The 22,506-nt window shown below is 49.9% G+C and overlaps 1 protein-coding gene across 2 annotated transcripts in view; it reads right to left on the minus strand.

Moving 5' to 3' along the window:
• The window catches only part of CFAP206 (cilia and flagella associated protein 206), a 357,566-nt gene that overhangs the window by 261,704 nt on the left and 73,356 nt on the right, over nucleotides 1-22,506 (minus strand). Inside the window, exon 1 of one of the 2 annotated variants that reach the window (XM_069235562.1) lies at nucleotides 607-731. The exons of the other annotated variant lie outside the window; for it this stretch is intronic. The gene's annotated coding sequence lies outside the window, so the exon portion shown is untranslated. Of the gene's footprint in view, nucleotides 1-606; nucleotides 732-22,506 lie in introns of those variants that run through there. 2 annotated transcript variants of the gene reach the window in all.

Raw genomic sequence — 22,506 nt, forward strand, 5'->3', positions numbered from 1 at the left:
ATGTCTCACCTAAAGCTAGCAGAGAATTGGAGACGCAGGCATTCTTGATTGCCTTTTTATTCTTTTTTTCATCATACAAGGGTAACTATACATATTCTTTGATTTTCTCAAGTCTGTCCAATCACCAAATAATGGATACAAATAAAATAAAAATAAAAATCTATTCATACAACTACATGCTGGTCCTGTCTCTGCTTGCCGTCGTTCAATTAATTTTAACTAAAGGCCGAGCCCTAGTGATTTATTGTATTTGCATCTTGATGCAATCGGTTTTCTAAAACCTGATGAAGTATTTCTACGGTATACATTTGCTATCTGTGTTAGGTTTAAAATAGGCTAGGTGCAAGAAAGTCAATGTGTTTATTAAACAATTCGCGTTTCTAATGTAGCGAAGATTGCCTGACTAAAACATGGCTGCTCCTGAGACACGGCGATTAAAGCGCAGCCTCCTTCTACCTACGTTAGGAAAAGGAAATCCTTAAGGAAATACCAGCACGAGAATCTTTAATTCTTAGACAAGAGAAATTGTTTCGTTGATGCCTTCAGTAATGTGGTGGCAGTCATAGTTTGCGGTAGCTATGCTAGTTGTGTATAGTTTGTACTCACATCCTCTGCTTCGAGTATTCCGCTTGCCTGTACTGTGCCCTCCTCTCCTCAACGTGTACGTCTACTCATCGTCGCCAAGGAAACCGAACGCGGACATGGAAACAATGTAAACCTTCGAAGAAGGACTGCCCTGGAACCTCGCTGAGATACTCTGAACGATTTGGAACCATTTAAAGGCGACGTTGTGGATATTTTTATTTTTCCGTCCTTTCATGAGTTATTGGATAGTTTTTCATTATAAGGGTAGTCAGAGACACTGGGACAAAATGTGGCACATTTTGTGATCGTATTACTTAATTGATTTGTCCAGTGGTGGAAGTGCATTATTAAAACAAGCATTTGCAATGCAATCGGCCTCGCATTTGTGAAAGCTAGAGCTCTTGGCGTTAAAAATCTATTTTTTACTTTTGTTTTTTGTTGTTGTTGTAAGCAGTGGAGTGATGATATTTGCATAAAGCTATTGCCATTAGTATGACCTTGCAGCACTGGAGAATCAGGAGATTGGAAATAGGTTATGAGGGAGGGGAGACAAGAGTAATACAATAGTAATATGCAGGCTGAAAAAACAGGTTATACATATTAGCAGCAGGATCATTAAGCCACCAATCTATCTAAGCGACTCTCCTGAATATCACTATTGATGCTCATTAGCATACTCAACTGTTTTCACAGGGTCTAGGTTAAAAAAGAATGCTGAGGGAGGGAAATAAGACTGGTTACAGAGATCATACGGTCTGAGAGGGTGTGGCATACCCAAGCCAATGAGGATTACTGTAGAAGCCATCCCAGAGTCATTGGATGATCATCAACTATTTTCTAATTTTCTAATTTTCTCCAGTCATTTTCTCGTCATCACACATCATCAAGCTCTCGAAGTCATCAGCAGAGTTTTTGGAACCGGGACTGAAGGTACCGCACCCCCTACAGTGCAAGGGTGAGTGCCAAGAGGACCCCTCAGCAAAGGTGGAAGGACCCCTCCACTTTGCTGAGGGGGGTGACCCCTCAAGCTTCATTACACCTCTTGAACCTAATGCCCATGGGTCTCCGTCTAACCTCTGACCATGTTAGGTTCAGCAAGAACCTAACAACCTGGCTCTTCCTGTATTAAGACTAGTACCTTCATTTTTAGGGACTGCCGCAATATAGCACTGTGATAACCCTCTGGGAATAAGTGTTTGCACTCTATAAGTAACAAATAACAGTAGAGTGGGTAGATCCTCCTGCCAAAACTGGGGTGAGCATGGCCAGATTGGGTAACAAACCTGATCAGCATGGGCAGTGATTATCTGCTTCAAATTAGAATGAAACTTACTCAACGAAACAAATTCAAATAGTAGAAAAGGGGAATCCCTGGAGAAGTACACATAATAGAAAAGCTGGTAGGAGAGAGGTCAGAATATGAGGAGCAAAAGTGAGTGTAAAATGTACATTATCTGATACTGTGTAGGTGAGTACGCAGAGCTTGTAGCTGCAGCCCAGAATGTGTGGCAGACACCTGTCGTATAGAGCCGGTTTAGTTGTGCAGTATTTGTCAGTCTGAGGACAAGTAGGTGCTCCCCCAGACTGGAAATAGTGAACTGAAGTGTGCTCAGTTTGTGTGTAAACGATGCAGACGGAGGACAAAGTGCCATTTACAGATGAACATTTCTTAGGTGACTGCATAAAAGGCGTTAATGGGGGGGGGGGGTCCTGCGGTGAATGAGAGGACAGTTTACAGAAAGCAAACGAATGCCTACTGCATTTCTTTTGTATGCAAGAGCGGGTGGTGTCGAGTGTCTGTGCACTCGAATGTCAGGGAAGACCCTTTTACTACTGGAAGCACACCGAGCAAGATGTTAGCTCGGAAGCAAGCATGAGCAGAAACAACCCAGCAATGTCTTATGCAACGAGGACTACAGCTGCCTGACTGCTTGATATAATCTGAACGGCAGCTAATTCCGGGTCCTGAAAACTCAGTCACAGCACAATCTTTGTCCCAAAGAAGAAGTGTTCCTATATATCAATTCTGTCTGTGTCTGGATCTACAGTCATAGTCCAAGATTCAACACAAAGTAAATAAACAGTCGAATGTGAGCAACTAAAGTTAGATTCTAAGTCACTAAAATGTGAACACAAAATAATTGTCGCCCCCATAAAGCAAGATGTCCCATTAACAGCCCCTTCTCTAGAAAGACAATAAATGTTTTCTGTAAACCTGCACCCATCCTTCTCCAAAAAAGGACAAACCAAAAAATGTATGGAGTTAAAGTCATTTTTTGAACGTGGAAACCTACTTTGTGTCAATGAGAAGCAAAGTAGGCGTTCCCATGCAAAAAATTACTCAATGACCTTACCGCCATATTTATCTCCTGGTGCTAAAATCACGCATGGGAGGGAGGAGGGGGTCAAAAAATGGTGCAAAGCTTGCTTAGGGGCGTTAGGGGACCTGTGGGCCTATTTCCTTAGTGGAATACCATGGAATAAACCCACAGGTTCCCTTCACAGGCCCCAGGGACACCCCGACCCACACCAGAGGGACAGCGGAGGATGGGGGACCGCATCCCAGGTAAGTATAGGTAAGTACATGTAAGTATTTTTTTTAAGTGCCATTGGGGGTCCTGAAATGGGCCACCTACATGGCACTGGGTGCAATGGCCATGCCCAGGGGACCATGGACCCCTCTGCTGGCCATTTGACTGGAGGGCATGACTCCTGTCTTTTCTAAGACAGTAGTCATGTGGTATGGATGGTTTTGCATCAGAAAATGAATCTAGGCAGGTTAGAGTCATTTTATTTTACTCTAACCTGCCTAACGTCATTTTTTGGTGCAAAACCCCCTTCTTCCATACCACCAGCCCCACCGACTAACGTCATTTGTTTTGACGCTAGCCTACCCTTTGCACCGGCTTGCACCATTCCATAAATATGGTGCCTGGCTGGTGCAATGAAATGGTGCAAGCCGGTGCTAAACTTTTTGGTGCAAAACTGCGTTAGTGCAGTTTTGCACCAAAAAGTATAAATCAGGGCCTTAGAGACTCTGTGTATGTATTCCATTAGATACTCACTAAAATCCCAAGATCACGTTAATTCACTAATCAAAGACACACATAGAGTTCACACTCTAAAGAACACAAGAGAAAAATAATAAAAACATTACATAAGGTCAACGCAATAGAAAATATATTATCTAGGTACAAACAAATCCTGATTTTAAACATCCTCCGATAACTCTAAATAAAAAAGACAAATCATGATTCAAAGCAGCTTCTGTACCATCACACTTTGAAAGTATCTACAAGTGTATGTAAAACAGAACCAGTGCTCCAATACCACTGACGGAGTTTCGGCTGTGAGTGCCATAGAGCACGGAGGGAAGAGATAAAAGAAAAAAAAACAGTAGTTCGCCCCCAGCTGAAATATATTGGTAATCGTGCAATTATCCATGTAAAAGAGTCAGTCTGCAAGGTGGTAACAAAACGCCCCCCGGGTGGGACAAATGTGAAGCGTTTACCAATGACATCAAGGGTTTTTTGAATGGCAAGCCCATGAACGAGTGAATGTGATGGGCGTGAGATGAGTGTGGTTAAAAGCCCACAGATAGATAACAACAGGTCGCAAGCACTTGCACGCTTGACATAAAATGTACAGGAACTCTGATGTGCGCAATGGGGCGGGGTGAGTGCATGTGGGGGTATGGCCACATGGGTGGCTAAATACGAAGCAATCTGTATCTGTTTTTGGTCTTTCACCTTCATAAAACTATACATAAAATGACACACAGCTTGAATGAAAATTAAATCATGTTATGTTAATCAGTGGGAAATACACTATTGTGTACTATGACATCTATATTAGTGAATGCACTGCACCAGAGAGCCACACAATTGAATTTTGGATGGAGCAGTGGACCACAGGGTCCCAGTCTGCGAGAGAAAATACTGTGAGTATGTAAGTCATTGATTGAAACTTGCATTACACACAGCATATGATACGCTGATACAAAATGTGTAAACGGTTTAAAATAAAAAAACAGCTTCCAAAATATAGATTTTAGTAATACACAGACCATATGTTGTGTAGTTTTTTTTAAACTGTCTTTTAAAATCGCACACTTCACAGCTCATCTGGTGACTCCCTTGCAATATTCCCCTCAAAAAGAATAAATTGGTTTCATCAGGAAGCTTCAAGTGATTCCATCAATTAAAGCGAATACTTGCTTCCAAACACTCTTAACACTTGCAGATTGACCAGTTGTGCACAGTTTGTTTCAGGCAGCAGGTACCATGGCAGGAAGGCTTGTTTAGCTGTCTGCCGCTCCCTCAGTTTCACAGCACAGGGGGCTCCCAGCCTTACATTTCGGGTGAAAGATATCAGGGCTCAGAATTGTCCCGAAACATTGTCTTTCAACAAAAAAGTAGGGGACCTGCTTTTCTAAAATCAAAAAAGTATGAGCATGTCGTGGCCCTAAGACCCCCCCACTTCAACCACTGATTTTTTCATTTATACTCATTGTAACACTGCATATATGCCAATAGACCCGATTCAGACAGGAAACTCCTGATTTTTAAAGTCCAAAATGGCTTTATTTTGGATGTCTCCTTTTTGTAATCCCCCCTGCTTCTGTAGAAGTCAGTGGAGGAAATACATTCTCCTGATTATTATTTTTAAATATCTCACTTTCCTCTTCATAAATGTTGGCATGTATGACACTGTCTGGGGAAAAGTTTCACCTCCTTAGTACCTCCATACATGTCAATAGACCCGATTCAGGTGGGAAACTCCTTATTTTTTAAACAAAAAATGTCACTATTTTGGCAGTATCCAGCTTGAAATTGCCTCTGCTTAAATGGAAGTCAAAGGAGGAAATACATTCTCCCTATTATATTTTTAAAATGTTCCACTTTCCTCTTCTAAAATGTATGCCTGCCATGGACAGGAACACACGATGTCAGGTTTTTAGTAACATTTGATCAGTTTGAGCTACAAACAACATTTGTAGGCACATTATGCAACCGATGATGGGATATGTGGAAAAAGTGGAGAATCCATAACTATGCAAAAAACACTGTGGCTGCTAAAAAAAACATTTGCCAGCTTACTCATCAAGAATTTTCTATTCTATTAAGGACACAGAGGCAAGTATATGCTTTCTCTTTCTTTTACTGTATTTTTTTTAGCAGCCAATCAAAGTTCACTAGAACAAAACTACATTACTCGTGAACATACAGTATTTAGTAAAAATACCCTCTGCCTTCAAATAGTGTCTTCTTTCTTTGTAAACAGTCTCATAGGTACCAAAACCTTGTGGCCAATGTTAGCTCAACAAAGTTCAAACTGATCCCAACTAGGATCTTTGAAAAGTCCAAATCTCACGGTTCCAGACACCCACCAGCCCAACAGGAACCTGCACATGGATAGACATCCAACCATCTTGAAAAAAAGAAGATCATAGTCAACTGGACTTCTTCTCCTCCTCTACCGGTGTATGATCACCAAACCAAATTCAACCAGCCTTCTGGTCATTCCCTGAAATGGAAAAGATGATCGTAACATCCCCAAAGGAGAAACATACAATCCAGAATCCAAACTGAATCAAAACAACAATTCAAACCAGGGTGGGTGACCAATACAGAATATAACAGAACATATAACAGAACATTCAATAATATGTGAACCATCAAAATCTTGACGCATAAGCTAGAAACATTTTTATTCTGTCAAGACCAGAGGCTCTGATAATGCTTGTTTAAAACTGCATCACCACCCAGATGCCACATCAACAATTGGTTTATGATAGAATTTACGAAAAGTAGACTTGGCTGACCAGTTGCTGCCTTCCTTATGTCCTCTAGACGGGACCCTAAGGCATACAATGTTGAAGCCATGGCTCCTCTGGCCGAATGCGCTCCAAAACCAGATATCAATACCAGCCTCTGCCAGTAACATCTCATCCATCTGGCTAAAGTAGCCGCTGACACCGGCTTAAAAGGTTTCTGAAATGCAATCAGCAATTGACCACGCTATTCCTGTCTCAGTTCATCAGCAACAGTCTCATAAGACTTCAAACATTGAACCACACCCAATTGTGGGTTCTCTGGAAACATAGGATAAGTTACCGACCTGCCATTAGACTTAGGGGGTCATTCTGACCTTGGCGGTAAAAGGCGCTTACCGCCGGTCAGAACTCCGCCATTCTACCGCCGCGGCCGCGGTAAACTGCCACGGTCATTCTGACCACCAACTGTGAAACCGCCAAAAACCCGACATCCAAGGAAGGCCGCCTCATCAGCGGGCTGCGGAAAACTGGAGATGACCAAACCTCCACCGCCACGCCAACACAAACACGCCCATGCCATTCTGACCCACGAATCCACGCGGCGGTCATTCACCCGCGGTATACCATTGGCGGTACACACCGCCGCGGTCAAAATACACACACCATTACAAAACACAACCACATTGGACAATTTGAAATACACACACCTGATACACATACAAACAACACTCCCACACATCCAAGCAACTATAAAACAAACACCCACATCACCCACAAACCCCTACGACCGAAGATCAGAGACGAAGGAGAGAGAGACACATCACAGAATAGAGAGCTACATCACACAGAGGCACACTACACCATCACACACACCACATAGAAGCACAAAGCACCACACACCAACACACTCATCACCACACACACCACCCCACACCTCATCCCCACCACCCCATGGCACCCCAAAGGCACCCACGGTTTTCGGACCAAGAACTCCGGGTCATGGTGGAGGAAATCATAAGAGTTGAACCCCAGCTCTTCGGCTCACAGGTGCAGCACACCACAATAGCCAGGAAGGCAGAGCTATGGCAAAGGATCGTGGACAGGGTCAACGCGGTGGGACAGCATCCCAGAAATCGAGACGACATCCGCAAACGCTGGAACGACTTACGGGGAAAGGTGCGCTCGATGGTCTCGCGACACAACATCGCAGTGCAGAAGACTGGCGGGGGACCCCCACCCACTCCCCCCGAATTCACAGCATGGGAGCAAGAGGTACTAAACATCCTGCATCCTGATGGCCTCACTGGAGTACACGGAGGAATGGACTCTGGTAAGTACAATCTCAACTACTTCACCCCCCCAGCATGCTAACCCCCACCCCCACCCTCACCCCCAACCCCCCAGCACACATCCTCCCTGAGAATGTCTCTCCAGCACAACCCACCCAACACCAACCCCTGCATGCCACCACAAACTATGGACACCCATCACCCAAGCATGACCACTGCACATACCCCCCCCCCAAACACCCCCACAACACCTCCCCCAAGGGAATGCCAGCACTGGGGGACAAGGGCACCCCTAAATCGCACGCAATAGCACACACAGAAGCAATAACCATACTCTCTTACCCCATGCAGGACCCGAACGCCAACACACCGGTCAGGAGGGTCCAGAAATGTCCATCCCCCCCCCGGAAGAGGCCCCCAGTGATGACAGCAGCTCTGTCGACCTGGAACCTGATGACCAGCCCGGACCATCGGGGACCTCTGGACAGTCGGTTCCCCTCAGGCAGCCACAGGCCACAGCCGACCCAACCCCCTCTGGGAACAACAGCACAGCTCCCACCCAGCGGGCCCATGCCTCTGTCTCTAGGACAGATCAATCAGCGGTGTGTCTGCCACTACAGGGCACCCAGGCTAACCCACCACCCCAACAACAACAGGGACCTGGGGGCAGTGGTAGTGGGCACACCGTCCAGGGGACAGAGGCCGGGGGAAACAGGGCAACTCGGAGGGCTGCTGTGCGACAGGGGGGGGAGGAGAGGCCCAGGGAACCCACTCTCCAAGAGGCCCTCACCACCATCATGGCAGCCTACCACCACTCCCAAGAGACGATGGCGACGGTACTGGCCAGGTTCCAGGAGATCCAGGCACAGCAGGAGGAACGCTACATGGGGTACACCAATCAACTCACCAACATCTCTACCGCTATGGGGAGCATAGTCCAGGCCCTCAACCGGATAGAAGACACGTTGCGGGACCATGTGGCACCACACAGGGCCCCTGTCACTAGCCCGGACCAGGAACAGCCGACCACCTCCGCCGGCGCTAGCGGACAGGAGGCCCCACCACAACGACAGGCCACCAGAACCCCACCTCCTGCTGAAGAACAACCACCCCGCAAGAGGAGCCTGAGATCAAAAAAATCGACAGAGTAGGATGTCAAGACCCCCGCCAGCATGAGATCCCCCCTGAAGTCATCCCACTGTCCCACCTTGCCACCCTGTCCAACCTTGAACTGCCCCTGCTCCATCCTTCCACAGGCATATGGACAATGCACCTGTGAGACTGAGAACTGGACTCTGCCATGGACATTACTCCACCCCCACCCATCACCGTGTTAATATAATGTACCATTATCTAGCACAAAAAATAAATCACTCAATGCACTGAAATCAATCAGGAGTCAGCCTGTATTATTTACAAATGTATAACACATTACAGATCAATTATGTTCTGTTAACTTTGTGCTGAACACATACCGAGATCAATAAGCATTAGTCCATGGGCTAACCAAGCAGAAGTCACGCAGTGGGTCATACAGCACTGAAAAGGGAAGGGAAAATCAAACATCAGTTTAAAAGAACTGGGGGGTAATAGACAAAGTTGAGATGCAGGAGGCTTTCAGGAAAAGTAAAATGGCGTGGGTGATTCTTACCTGTGTGCTACTGAAAATACTGTTGGATAACTCTGTCCCTGTTGTCTGTGTCGTCCTCAGAGTCTTCCTCCTCTTCACTCTCCGCAGGCTCCACAGCTGCTTCAACACCACCATCTGGACCATCCTCCTGCAGGAAAGGCACCTGACGTCGCAATGCCAGATTGTGAAGCATACAGCAGGCCACGATGATCTGGCACACCTTCTTTGGTGAGTACATCAGGGATCCCCCTGTCATATGCAGGCACCTAAACCTGGCCTTCAGGAGCCCAAAGGTCCTTTCTATGATCCTCCTAGTTCGCCCATGGGCCTCATTGTACCGTTCCTCTGCCCTGGTCTGGGGATTCCTCACTGGGGTCAATAGCCAAGGCAGGTTGGGGTAACCAGAGTCACCTATTAGCCACACACGTTGTCCCTGTAGCTGTTCCATCATATGAGGGATGCTGCTATTACGCATCACATACGCGTCATGCACTGAACCAGGGAACTTGGCATTCACATGGGAGATGTACTGGTCAGCCAAACAGACCACCTGGACGTTCATAGAATGGTAATTCTTCCTGTTTCTGTACACCTGCTCATCGTCTTTTGGGGGGACTAAGGCCACATGGGTTCCATCAATGGCACCAATTATGTTGGGAATATGCCCAAGGCCATAAAAATCACCCTTCACAGTGGCCAAATCAACCTCCTCAGGGAATATAATGTAACTCCGCATGTGTTTCGTCAGGGCAGACAACACTCTAGACAAAACTTTTGAAAACATGGGCTGAGACATTCCAGATGACATGGCCACTGTTGTCTGGAATGAGCCACTTGCAAGAAAATGGAGGACTGACAGCACCTGCACCAGAGGGGGAATTCCTGTGGGTTGGCGGATGGGGGACATCAGGGCTGGCTCCAGCTGGGCACACAGTTCATGTATAGTGGCACGGTCAAGTCGGTATCGTAGGATGATGTGGCATTCTTCCATTGTCGACAGATCCACCAGCGGGCGGTACACGCGAGGATTCATCCTTCTCCTCGCAAGTCCCAGCGGACGGTGCCTAGGAAGGACAACATGGAGCACAGAGTCAAGCAAATCACAGGTATGTTCACCAGAACTTGCATAGTACACGGTTATCTATGTATTGAAAGGCGTGTATGTGTGGCAATGCAAGGCCTAGGCCTGTGTGACGCAGTACAAATTATGCCATGTGGGCCCTTGAAATGGCGGCTGCCTGACCTGTGAAGTGGGACAATGGGATGTGAGGTCAATGCGCTGGCGGGGCACACCGTGGCGGTAGGCGGTCGAAGACCGCTATACGAAAACGCATTGGTTAACATTGAAGCCTATGGGTTTCAGGAGCCAATTACGAGGTGCGCCGGCGGTCGCGGTACGCACCGCCGCGGGCGTGACCGCCATTTTCTATCTGCTTAATCACTCGAGACCTGATCATCCACAGGAGAGGACCTATACTGCAAGTGCTGCTGTGACCTCGGTCTGGAAGTGACAATGGCTGCTGCGACTGGGGAAAGGGCCCCTGCCTTCACGACTGAAGAGTTGGAGAAGCTCGTGGATGGAGTCCTCCCCCAGTATGCGTTACTCTACGGTCCTCCAGACCAACAGGTAGGTACACCGGGTGCACATGGAATGGACGATGCCTGTGTGGAGTGGGGTGGATGTAAGTTGTTGGGGGGGGGGGCGATGGAGGAGTGCAACGCACGACAGATGAGAGCATGTGCCATATGGCAAGGTTGGGGAGGGGGGGCCAATCACAACTAACATGCAGTAAACTGATGAATGTTTCCTTCCCACCCTGTACATGTCACATATGTCAGCGCCCATCAGAAAGTCGAGATTTGGCGTGCCATCGCCAAGGAAGTCCGGGCCCTGGGGGTCCACGTCAGACGGGGCACCCACTGCCGCAAGAGGTGGGAGGACATCCGCCGCGGGACCAGGAAGACCGCCGAGTCACTGCTGGGGATGGCCTCCCGACCTAGGAGGGGGTGCCAGTCGTACCCTGACCCCCCTGATGTCCCGGATCCTGGCGGTGGCCTACCCTGATTTGGATGGGCGCTTGAGGACATCACAGCAGACACAAGGGGGTGAGTATCTGCACATTCTGCTATCCTTAAGCGCAGTTGAGGCGTCTGGGTGGGGGAGGAGGGCTGTGGGTGACAGTAGGCCAGGGCGCTTCTGTAGTGTAGTCCCCTCCCTTAGACATGGCCCTGTGCCCCCACCCCCCACCTCTGTAGGGTGCCAAGTACAGCTATCCATGGTCCTGCATCACCCATGTGCGCGTCTGTTGTCCCTAGACCTGTTGGCCTAGTCAGAAGTACTGAGTAGTGTACCCCAATTTCGCGGCTTAGTGCATGAGGCACCTGTGTCTGTCCTCTCCGCCAACGGTATTGACAAGGCATGCACTCAACTTTGTTTTATTTCTTCCCCCACCCTTATTCTTTGTCTTCTTGTGCATTAGCATCATCAGGCGGAGGAGAATTGGCGTCGGAGCACGAGGGAGCTGCAAGTCACAAGGCCCCGGTGGGCACTGGAACAGACACGAGGGCACCAGTGATCCGGAGGGCGAGGGGAGCACCACAACGGGGACCGGTGAAGACACCAGCGACACGGACACGTCCTCGTTTGGGAGCTCCCTAGCGGTGGCGGCAACATCCGTGCCCCCCGCCTCAACAGGTACAGCCGCCACCCAGCGCTCCAGCTCCGCCCTCCCAGCAGCCCCTCAGCCTTCGCTCCGTGCCCGCTCGCCCAGGAAGGCGGGCGTCTCCTTCGCCCCAGGCACCTCAGCCCCTGCCCCAGTTACCCCTGCTGCCCTCAGTGCGGAGCTCATTGACCTCGTGAGGACGCTCATTGTTGGGCAGACTACCCTTTTGAATGCCATCCAGGAGGTGGAAAGGGAGGTGCATCGGAGCAATGCCTACCTGGAGGGCATTCATTCGGGTCAGGCTGCCCATCAACGATCGTTCACTGCTCTGGCCTCAGCACTGACGGCAGCCATTGTCCCTGTCTCCAGTCTCCCTCTTCTAACTGCCTCCACCCTTTCTCTGTCTCCTGTTCCTCAGCCTATCCCATCCACACCATCAGACCAGCCTGCACACACCTCAACACCCAAGGCAAGATCATCCAGACACAAGCACAACAGGACACCCAAGCATTCACCCCAGCAACACCCAGATGCAGACATTCCAACAGTCACTGCCACCTCTGTGTCCCCCTCCTCGTCGTCTCCCTCCTCCCTCCCTGTGACGTCTACACTCACACCTGCATGCACACCACCATCAGCCAGTGCTTCCATCACCAGCACACCCTCCACTACAGTCCTCACACGTGCAGTCACCACCCCCACTGCCATCTACACGTCCCCTGTGTCCTCTCCCACAGTGTCTGTCACCCCCTCTTCCAAGACACATAAACGCAGGCAGACACCCAAACAACAGCCAACCACCTCACGACAGCCTACGTCTCATTCACCTGCACCCAAAGACAGCACACCTGACTCTCCTACAACCACATCCTCTTCCTCCACTTCCATCACCACTACTCCTACCCTTTACCTTGGTCCTAAGAAATATTACCTCTCTAATCTTAACCTCTTTCCCTCCCCTGACCCACCCCCTCCATCGGTTAAGAGTCCCAAGAGCACCTCAGCCACCACCAGCCCAGCTTCGAGTGTCCAAGTGGTGCATGGCTTCTGGAGTCCACCCTTTGGCGGCAGTGACACTTCACTGAGCAGCAAGGGGACATCCAGCCCACCCCCAGGCAAGAGGACACGTAAACTGAAGGGCCGCCGTGAGAGGACTGAGACGGCTGCCCCCAAGGAGCCAACAACGGCCACTTCACCTGCCACAACAGCCAGGGGAGGCAATGGCCCGAGAGCCCCATCTAAGGAGCGAAAGGGCAGCAGGGCGGAGAGGTCATCCATCAGGAGCGCGGAGCAGGAGGGCCCCGCAAGCCCCATCCCGCCTGCAAGGGACGACAGCAAAGGGCCCAGGACTCCGTCCCCGAAGGGGCCTGCCACTGCACGGTCGGAGGGCGAGTGAGCAGGGTGTCCAGCCCAGGTCTGGCTCCCTAGACTTACTGGAAGAGCACCGCTGAAGAGGGCCCGCCGTGCAGAAGAGCACCGCTGAAGAGGGCCCGCCGTGCAGAAGAGCACCGCTGAAGAGGGCCCGCCGTGCAGAAGAGCACCGCTGAACAGGGCCCGCCGTGCAGAAGAGCACCGCTGAACAGGGCCCCGCCGTGAAGACAGGCACCGCTGAAGAGGGCCCGCCGTGCAGAAGAGCACCGCTGAACAGGGCCCGCCGTGCAGAAGAGCACCGCTGAAGAGGGCCCCGCCGTGAAGACAGGCACCGCTGAAGAGGGCCCGGCGTGCAGAAGAGCACCGCTCCGCTGGGCCCCGCCGTCTCAAGCACCGCTCCGCTGGGCCCACCGTCTCAAGCACCGCTCCGCTGAGCCCTTCCTGTCAAGCACCGCTCCGCTGGGCCCCGCCGTCTCAAGCACCGCTCCGCTGGGCCCTTCCTGTCAAGCACCGCTCCGCTGGGCCCAGCCGTCTCAAGCACCGCTCCGCTGGGCCCTTCCTGTCAAGCACCGCTCCGCTGGGCCCTTCCTGTCAAGCACCGCTCCGCTGGGCCCCGCCGTCTCAAGCACCACTCCGCTGGGCCCCGCCGTCTCAAGCACCGCTCCGCTGGGCCCCGCCGTCTCAAGCACCGCTCCGCTGGGCCCCGCCGTCTCAAGCACCGCTCCGCTGGGCCCCGCCGTCTCAAGCACCGCTCCGCTGGGCCCCGCCGTCTCAAGCACCGCTCCGCTGGGCCCCGCCGTCTCAAGCACTGCTCCGCTGGGCCCCGCCGTCTCAAGCACTGCTCCGCTGGGCCCTTCCTGTCAAGCACCGCTCTGCTGGGCCCCGCCGTCTCAAGCACTGCTCCGCTGGGCCCCGCCGTCTCAAGCACCGCTCCGCTGGGCCCTTCCTGTCAAGCACCGCTCCGCTGGGCCCCGCTGTCTCAAGCACCGCTCCGCTCGGCCCTTCCTGTCAAGCACCGCTCCGCTGGGCCCCGCCGTCTCAAGCACCGCTCCGCTGGGCCCCGCCGTCTCAAGCACCGCTCCGCTGGGCCCGCCGTCTCAAGCACCGCTCCGCTGGGCCCTTCCTGTCAAGCACCGCTCCGCTGGGCCCCGCCGTCTCAAGCACCACTCCACTGGGCCCTTCCTGTCAAGCACCGCTCCGCTGGGCCCCGCCGTCTCAAGCACCGCTCCGCTGGGCCCTTCCTGTCAAGCACTGTTTAGGGTTCACTGTGCCCACCATGCCTCCTCCTTGACCAGTGGAGACTGTCATCCACCTGATGGACTGTGGCTTTGCACTCCCCAGGATGGCACAGTGGGCATCCCACCCACTGTAGAGACTTGAGAGACTGTGGCTTTGCACTCCCCAGGATGGCACAGTGGGCAGCCCACCCACTGTAGAGACTTGAGAGACTGTGGCTTTGCACTCCCCAGGATGGCACAGTGGGCATCCCACCCACTGTAGAGACTTGAGAGACTGTGGCTTTGCACTCCCCAGGATGGCACAGTGGGCAGCCCACCCACTGTAGAGACTTGAGAGACTGTGGCTTTGCAGTGGGCATGGTGGCCCCTTCGTGGATCTGGCGTCGTGGACTCATGTGGCTGTGGTGCCCCCCCCTTCCCTTCCCCCTGAGGTGCCTGTAGTTTTTTCTTCAGATGCCCCTGCAGTGTTCTCTCCAAAGGACTCAGGTCTCCTGTGTGGGCTTTGCCCTTGTGTCGCTACACTGTGGCCCACGAACTATTCGATTTCATTTTGATGTACAGGACTAATTGCCTCGGTTCTCCATGGCAGTGTATATAGTATTATTTTGGTATGGATATTTTGCATAGTTGATCTATATTTATCAGAGCCTATTTTTTACATAAATTATTCTTCAGTATTTAATTATGTCTTTGCATTTTTCCGGGGGTTTTGGGTGGTGTCACTGTGCATTGTTGCTCCGCATTGGTGTGTACATAGTTTGGGGGGGGGCGGCGCATATGTGTGTGGCCGTAACCTTTCCTCCTCCCCCCTCCTGTGTGTCGTAGGTGCAGTACTCACCGTTGTCGTCTGCGCCGGCGTTCGTACTCGTGGTAGATGAGAAGGTAGACGAGAGCAGGTAGGATGTTTAATTCGGGTTCCATGCTGTCCTCCGTACTCGGGGAGTGTGTATAGGTGAGCGTTTTCCCGTTCGTAGTCTGTTTCCGCCGTGTTTTTATCGGCGGGGCTCCCGCCCCGGAAAAGGTGGTGGATTGGTGAGTTATGATAGTGTGGGCGGTACATTGTCTGCCGCCTGCCTGTTGGCGGTGACCGCCGCGCTGTTTGTCTGTACCGCCGTGGCGGTCGGAGTGTTAATGTGGCGGGCTGTGTTGGCGGTTCCCGCCAGGGTCAGAATTCCATTTTTTCGACCGCCGGCCTGTTGGCGGGTTGGCCGCAGCTTTATCACCGACCGCCAGGGTTAGAATGACCCCCTTAGTCCTTCTAGTGATATTGAACATCACACCTTTCTGGGAATGAACTCTATTCGCTAGATCCAGGGCCTGGACATCTGACACCCGTTTACATGAGATCAGACATAATAACATCATCAATTTTGCTGAGATTTGTTTCCATTAGAGATATCAATTTGATGGCCATTTCTCCAAATATCTCAAAATTATATTAACATCCCAAATTAAAGAATATTTGGGTTGAGGTGGAACGGATAAACCAATCCCTTTCATCACTTTGCAAAGTAAGGGATGCTCTCCCACTGGCTTACCATCTACTGGTGCATGACCAGCAGAAATGGCGGACCTAAAAATGTTAACGGTCCTGAAAGCTAGGCCTGACACTGCAAGTTCAGACAAGAAATTCACAATCATGCAAATGTCAGCCCCCACGGGATTGAGACTCCGCACGTCACATCAACCACTTAATCTCCTCCAAGATGAGGCATAACGTTTATGGTTGTCAGCAGCCCAAGCCTATCCAAGGAAATCAGCAGCTTGCTGCAAAATGCCTGGGGTATTCCATCTCTCCCTGAAACCATCCAGGTCATCAATCGTAGTTTCCCTGAGAGAATCAATGGGTGCGGAAGACCCTCGGGTTTCAGCAGAAGATTCAGATGGGGAAGGAGAAGAACTGGAGTAGCACAGGCTAACACCAGCACTACTGGGAACCTTAGTTGAGCCCTCCAAAAGGGTGCCAGGAGAATAATCTCCACTTTCTGTCATCTGATGTGAGACAAAACTCTGGAAATCATTGTGAATGGGGGAAAAGCATACCCCCAAAACTGGGTCCAATCCTGGAGAAAGGCATCCATAGCCAGAGCTTGTGAACCTGGGCGCCAAATGAAGAATTTCAGTAACTGGTGGTTGAGTTGTGACGCGAAGAGGTCCACTACTCCCAGACCCCACTACTTGTGTATCTGACGAAATACCAAAGGATCCATTCTCCAATCACTGGAGTCTCTCAGATACCGGGAATTTCAATCTGATATGGTATTTCTGGATCCCATGAGATATTCCACCATAATGAATAGTCAATGGCTGAGACAATAATGGCAAAAAGTCTTTGGCTATCTATGCCAGAATTCTGGATTTGGTTCCCGCAAATTTGTTGACATAACAAACTGCAGATATGTTGTCCATCCGTTACAGGATGCAACAATCTGTTTTCTGAGGGGAGAGGCTCTTTATGGCAAACAAACCTGCTATAAGCTCCAAGCAATTTATATGGAGACCCAGTTCTGCTTCCGACCAACAACCCGATGTAAAAATGGAGCTGCATCTTACTCCCTAGCCCCATCTGCTGGCATTCAATTTGATCACTATCTCCGGAGAGCAACCAGAGATGGCTCTGCCATTCCATGTGTCCATGTGTTCTAAACACCACAGTTTTTCCATCTTGACCTCTTTGGTCAGAGGGATCTGTTCCAAATAGGTTAGGCTCTTCCACAAGTGTTGAGTTTTTAACCTCTGAAGGGTTCAGTAGTGAAGAGGGCCTGGGAAAATTGCTTGGATGTATGATGCCAAAAAACCCACAATCCAGACAATTGACCTCAAGAATACACTTTGGCTCGATAACGCAGACCTCAATGCTCTCTTGATATTGCAAATCTTCTACAATGGTAGAATCAGAAGGGATTGGATCAAGTCTATATGGAAGCCTAGGAAGTCTATCTGTGGAGAGTGACTTTTGGGCATTGATTATGAAGCCCAACTCCTGTAGGAGATGTATGGTACAAGATAGGTCACTCAGGAGAGTCTGAAGGTCTCGAGCCGTCAACAGGAGATCGTCCAGGTAGATTATCAACAGAACTCCCCAGGATCTGAGAGACTCCACTGCCGGTGTCATTAGTTTGGTGAAGCACCATAGGTTGACGATAGCCAAAACGGGAGAGCTTTGAACACCAAGCAAAGTTCTCACCATAGGAACTGTAAAACTCTCCTGTGAGGAGGGGGAATGGCTAGGTAGGCGTCCTTAAGGTCCAGTCAGACCATCTAATCGCCCTCCAACAAAATATCCGTCAGCATGTGACTTACCTCCACTTTGAAATGTCTGTACAAGATCCAAAGATTGAATTTCTTGAGGTTTAAGACAAAGTGGTGGCCCCCACACCTTTTCTCTAACAGGATAATGGGACTGATGAAGCCCTGAGGGTGAGTGCAGAAACATACTGCCCCTTTGTCTAGTAGGAATTAAACCTTAAAGTCTATAAAAGACTCCTCTACTTGGGAAAAATACATCTGTAATGGAGGGTTGGATTGAGTGGGCGTATCATAAACTCCAGTCTGAAACCCTGGACGGTCTCTAGTACCCAGGGATCGCTGGTAACTTGTTTTCAATTGTCCAGAAACAACCTAACTCTGCCCCCCCCCAAATCCCTTCTGAGAAGGGGATAATTCACACCAGAGTATACAGAGTTTTGAATCACTCCTTGCTGTCCATGGCGGAGACCTCTACGAAATCTGGGATGTCCCCCTCTGGATCGTGTGGGCTAGAAGGTGGACTCTGAGGAATCCCTGTATCAACCTCTTCTCCCGGGGATAATAGGATTGTTGAAGGCCTGTGAATGAACCTCGGCGGGGAATGCGACCTCCATAGCGTCTGTCCCTCACAAAATGGTCTCTCTTGAATACTTTCTTGAGGGACATTTGTGCCTTGTCAAGAGTGGAATACGTGGAACAGAATTTAGCGAGCTCCTTGACAAACGGGCCTCCAAACAACAGTTCCTTTGCAAACGGATCAGCATTGGACGTGGCCAAATCGTTTAGTTTAGGGTCAATCTGCATTAAAATAGAACACCTACGTTCGGATGATATGGCACAGTTAGTGTTTCCGAGTTGACAGATCACTCTTTGTGCCCATCCTATTAAGATATCAGTATCCACCGGAGACCCAGAATCCTTGGCTTGGTAAGCAGGAACAGACCGGTCATGTCAAGAAGCTTATCTTGACAATTACGCCAAGCTCTATCCAGTTCTTTCTTCGGGTCTACGGCATACTTCTTCATGAACGTGACCAGGGTGGGATCGACCTCTGGAGTGTCTGCAATCCTTCCTTCTAAGTCTGGTCTGGGACATTCTGCTCTTAGGCGAGAGCGGACCTCCTTGTCAAAGCTCTTGCGTATATGCGATTGCACATCTATCGCCACCTCAGGAGGAGTTGTCCAAATAGGAGCTCTGGGGTTTACTATCTCTGTTGGAACAAAAATCAGGACCTTAGGGACTCTATGAGAGAATCTTTTCTTTGCTTTTTACTGGGTCCTGGCTTGTCAGGATCATCTGATTCAGTGGAGGAAGAGGTGTCCGCCTCCTGTGAGTCATCTGATGAAGAGGGAGAAACAACAGAGTCCGACTGTTGAGTTGTACAGTAATTATGCTCATTTGCGACATCATTTATCAAAGGCTTCTGCATGTGCCTCAGAGGGTGCACAATCTCCCGCTTTACCTTTACCCTTGTGGATAGAATCCTTCCCGGCATCAAGGCGTCTGGGCATTCAACCTTGAGTGTGAGCATAATCAAGGAGCTGTCCAGTAAATGGGTCTAAAGCCCTGACCAGGGCATCATTAATAGATTGTTGTTGCAGTCAATCAATCAATCAATCAGGAATTTGTAAACCGCACTACTCACCCATGAGGATCTCAAGGCGCTGAGGAGGGGAGGGAGGAGAAGGAGGGGGGGAGGTGTTGCTACTGCTCGAACAGCTAGGTCTTGAGAAGTTTCCTGAAGGTAAGGAGGTCTTTGGTCTGGCGCAGGTGGGTGGGAAGAGTGTTCCAGGTTTTGGCGGGGAGGTGCGAGAATGGTCTACCACCGGTTGTAGTTCTGCGGTCGCGTGGGACAGTAGCGAGGGCGAGATCGGCGGAGCGAAGATGCCGGGTTGGTGTGTAGAAGGAGAGTTGTCTGTTGAGGTATTCTGGTCCGGTGTTGTGCAGTGCTTTGTGAGCGTGGGTGAGGAGTTTGAATGTGATTCTCTTGTTGACTGGGAGTCAGTGCAGGTTTTTTAGGTGGTGTGTGGCAGTGGCGGGGGATGTCCAGGATGAGGCGTGCAGAGGCGTTCTGGATGCGTTGCAGCCTCTTCTGGAGTTTGGCCTAGGTTTCTGCATAGAGGGCATTGCCATAGTCCAGCTTGCTGCTTACGAGGGCTTGGTTGACTGTTCTTCTGGTTTCAGTGGGTATCCATTAGTAGATCTTTCGGAGCATGCAGAGGTTGTTGAAGCAGGAGGAGGAGATGGCATTGACTTGCTGGGTCATGGATAGTGAGGGGTCCAAGATGAATCCTAGGTTGCGTGCGTGGTCAGTGGGAGTCGGAGTGGTTCCAAGAGTAGCAGGCCACCAGGAGTCATCCCATGCGGAGGGGTTGGAGCCGAAGATGAGGACTTCCGTCTTGTCAGAATTGAGTTTGAGGCAGCTGCTCTTCATCCATTTGGTGATGGCCTTCATTCCTTCGTGGAGGTAGGTCTTGGCGGAGTCCTTGGTGAGGGAGAGGATCAGCTGGGTGTCGTTGGTGTATGAGATGATGTTGAGGTTGTGGGATCGGGCGATGTTAGCGAGCGGGCCATGTAGACGTTGAAAAGGGTCGGGCTGAGGGACGAACCCTGGGGTACGCGTTAGATGACTTCGGTAGCCTCCGAGAGGGATGGGGGGAGGCGTATTCTCTGGGTTCTGCTGGTGAGAAAGGAGGTGACCCAGTCCAGGGCTCTGTTGCGGATTCCAGCATTTCTGAGGCGTGAGCGTACTGTGTGGTGGCAGACGGTGTTGAACATGGGCAAAAGGTCCAGGAGGATGAGGTCCTCAGTTTCGCCGCTGTCCAGTATGGTCCTGATGTCGTCGATGGCGGCGATGAGGGATGTTTCTGTCCTCTGGTTGCTGTGGAATTCGGATTGGGAAGGGTCCAGGGTGTGGTTCTCCTCGAGGAAGCGGGTTAGTTGTCTGTTGACAGCCTTCTCAATGAATTTTGCCAGGAAGGGGAGCAGGGAGATAGGCCGGAAGTTCTTGAGGTCCTTTGGGTCCGGCTTGGATTTTTTGAGGAGGGTGTTGATCTCTGTATGTTTCCAGCTCTCCGGGAAGGTGGCGGACTCGAAGGAGCTGTTGAAGGCCTCAACTAGATTAATTTCCAAGTTACTATTGGTATGGTATCTTCAGGATAAGAACTTGCTTCAGCCTGATAAGGGTCCCATTGAGCCATTCTCTTACCTTTAGGTGGGAAATTATTGTGGTATGCAAGAGAGAGTACAGGGGGAGTATGGTAAACCCCTGCTAGGCCAGAGAGAAAATAGCCTCAATAAAGTGTGGCGGGAAAAGCCTGGGACACACTCTAGGTAATGCCTCTGTTAATTTATACAACCTAGTGCTCACTGCAATCAGGGCGTCAAGGGAAGCCAAAGGAAAACGTCAGATGGCACACACGATCTTGTTGCAGAGGCGAGAGCCAGCGCATGAAAGCCTTTCACTTTCAGATGCGTGCGCTCGCTCTGCAATGTGACACGGTGATAGTAGAAATAGAAATAGGACTGCACTCTAAGGAAATGAGCGCATCTGCTCCACCAGGGGCGAAAAAGCAAATTAGCTTGAAAAGCCGATTGCAAGTTACGCATGCAACAGCAAGGATGTGCGTATGGGCACAATAAAGCGCGCTGAATCTCATCGCTACCGAAAGACACTATTCTATTACAATCTAGAAATTTACATGGGAAAGTACTTATCTGGCTGTGTAGCAGCAAAGAAAGAAGACACTAATTGAAAGCAAATGGTATTTATACTGGGATACTATATAGTGATTGGGCCATATGATGTGCATTTAATATGTTCATGGGTAATGTAGCTTTGTTTTAGTGAACTTTGATTGGCTGCTAAAAAAATACAGTAAAAGAAAGAGAAAGCATATTCGAAGCCTTCAGTACTGACATAGAATCACATCATTCCAGTGGCCCTGAGGAAAGAACTACAAAGCCTGAACATGCTTTATGATGTTATCTAAATAAAAAATAAAAACAAAACAGGACTGGTCGAAAACATAGCTGCCTGTGTCATTTGCAGACACTTCGTAGCAGTGAGAGACCTTTGAGTGACGATCACCATCCCTGGCCTGGGCCACACAGCACCATCTTTTCTTGGCAGGCAGCAGGATGAGACAATGTCCCAAACTTGTCACTTTCTAAACTAGCCTAACCAGAGCACACTGGGGACAGCATTGAGATATATGTGCCAGGTCATTAGATGCCAGGTCATGAGACGAGCAGTGCCTGGAGATAGCCTCCTCTGTTACAGTATAACTGTATGTGTGCAGAACCAGTCATGAAACTGTGGGCTCTCTATCTGTTAGATAATATGCATGATAGTAATGCCCAGTGCATTATCAAGATAGATGTTGTCCTCATAAGTAGAATAGGCAATGTGTCCCTAAGGATAAGATTCAAAATGGTGTTAAAAAATACAGTAAGTGAACTCAGAAGTAAAATTGACTCAAAAAAAGAGTTTGAGATGAGTAATTTAGGGAAAACCATGAAGGTTTATTGAAATATCAAAATGTAATACAGAAGACAAAATTAAGGTTCCGTTAGTTCAATAGAAATCACAAATTATTTGCTATGAAGATATTTACTAATTTAAAATAGATGAAGCAATGAGCTGAGTCTAGATATAGACTAGGTGTAGAGTGAGCATCAAATCGACAGAGAATCATACAGCATC

The sequence above is a fragment of the Pleurodeles waltl genome, chromosome 5, assembly GCF_031143425.1.
Source record: "Pleurodeles waltl isolate 20211129_DDA chromosome 5, aPleWal1.hap1.20221129, whole genome shotgun sequence".
NCBI lineage: Eukaryota > Metazoa > Chordata > Amphibia > Caudata > Salamandridae > Pleurodeles > Pleurodeles waltl.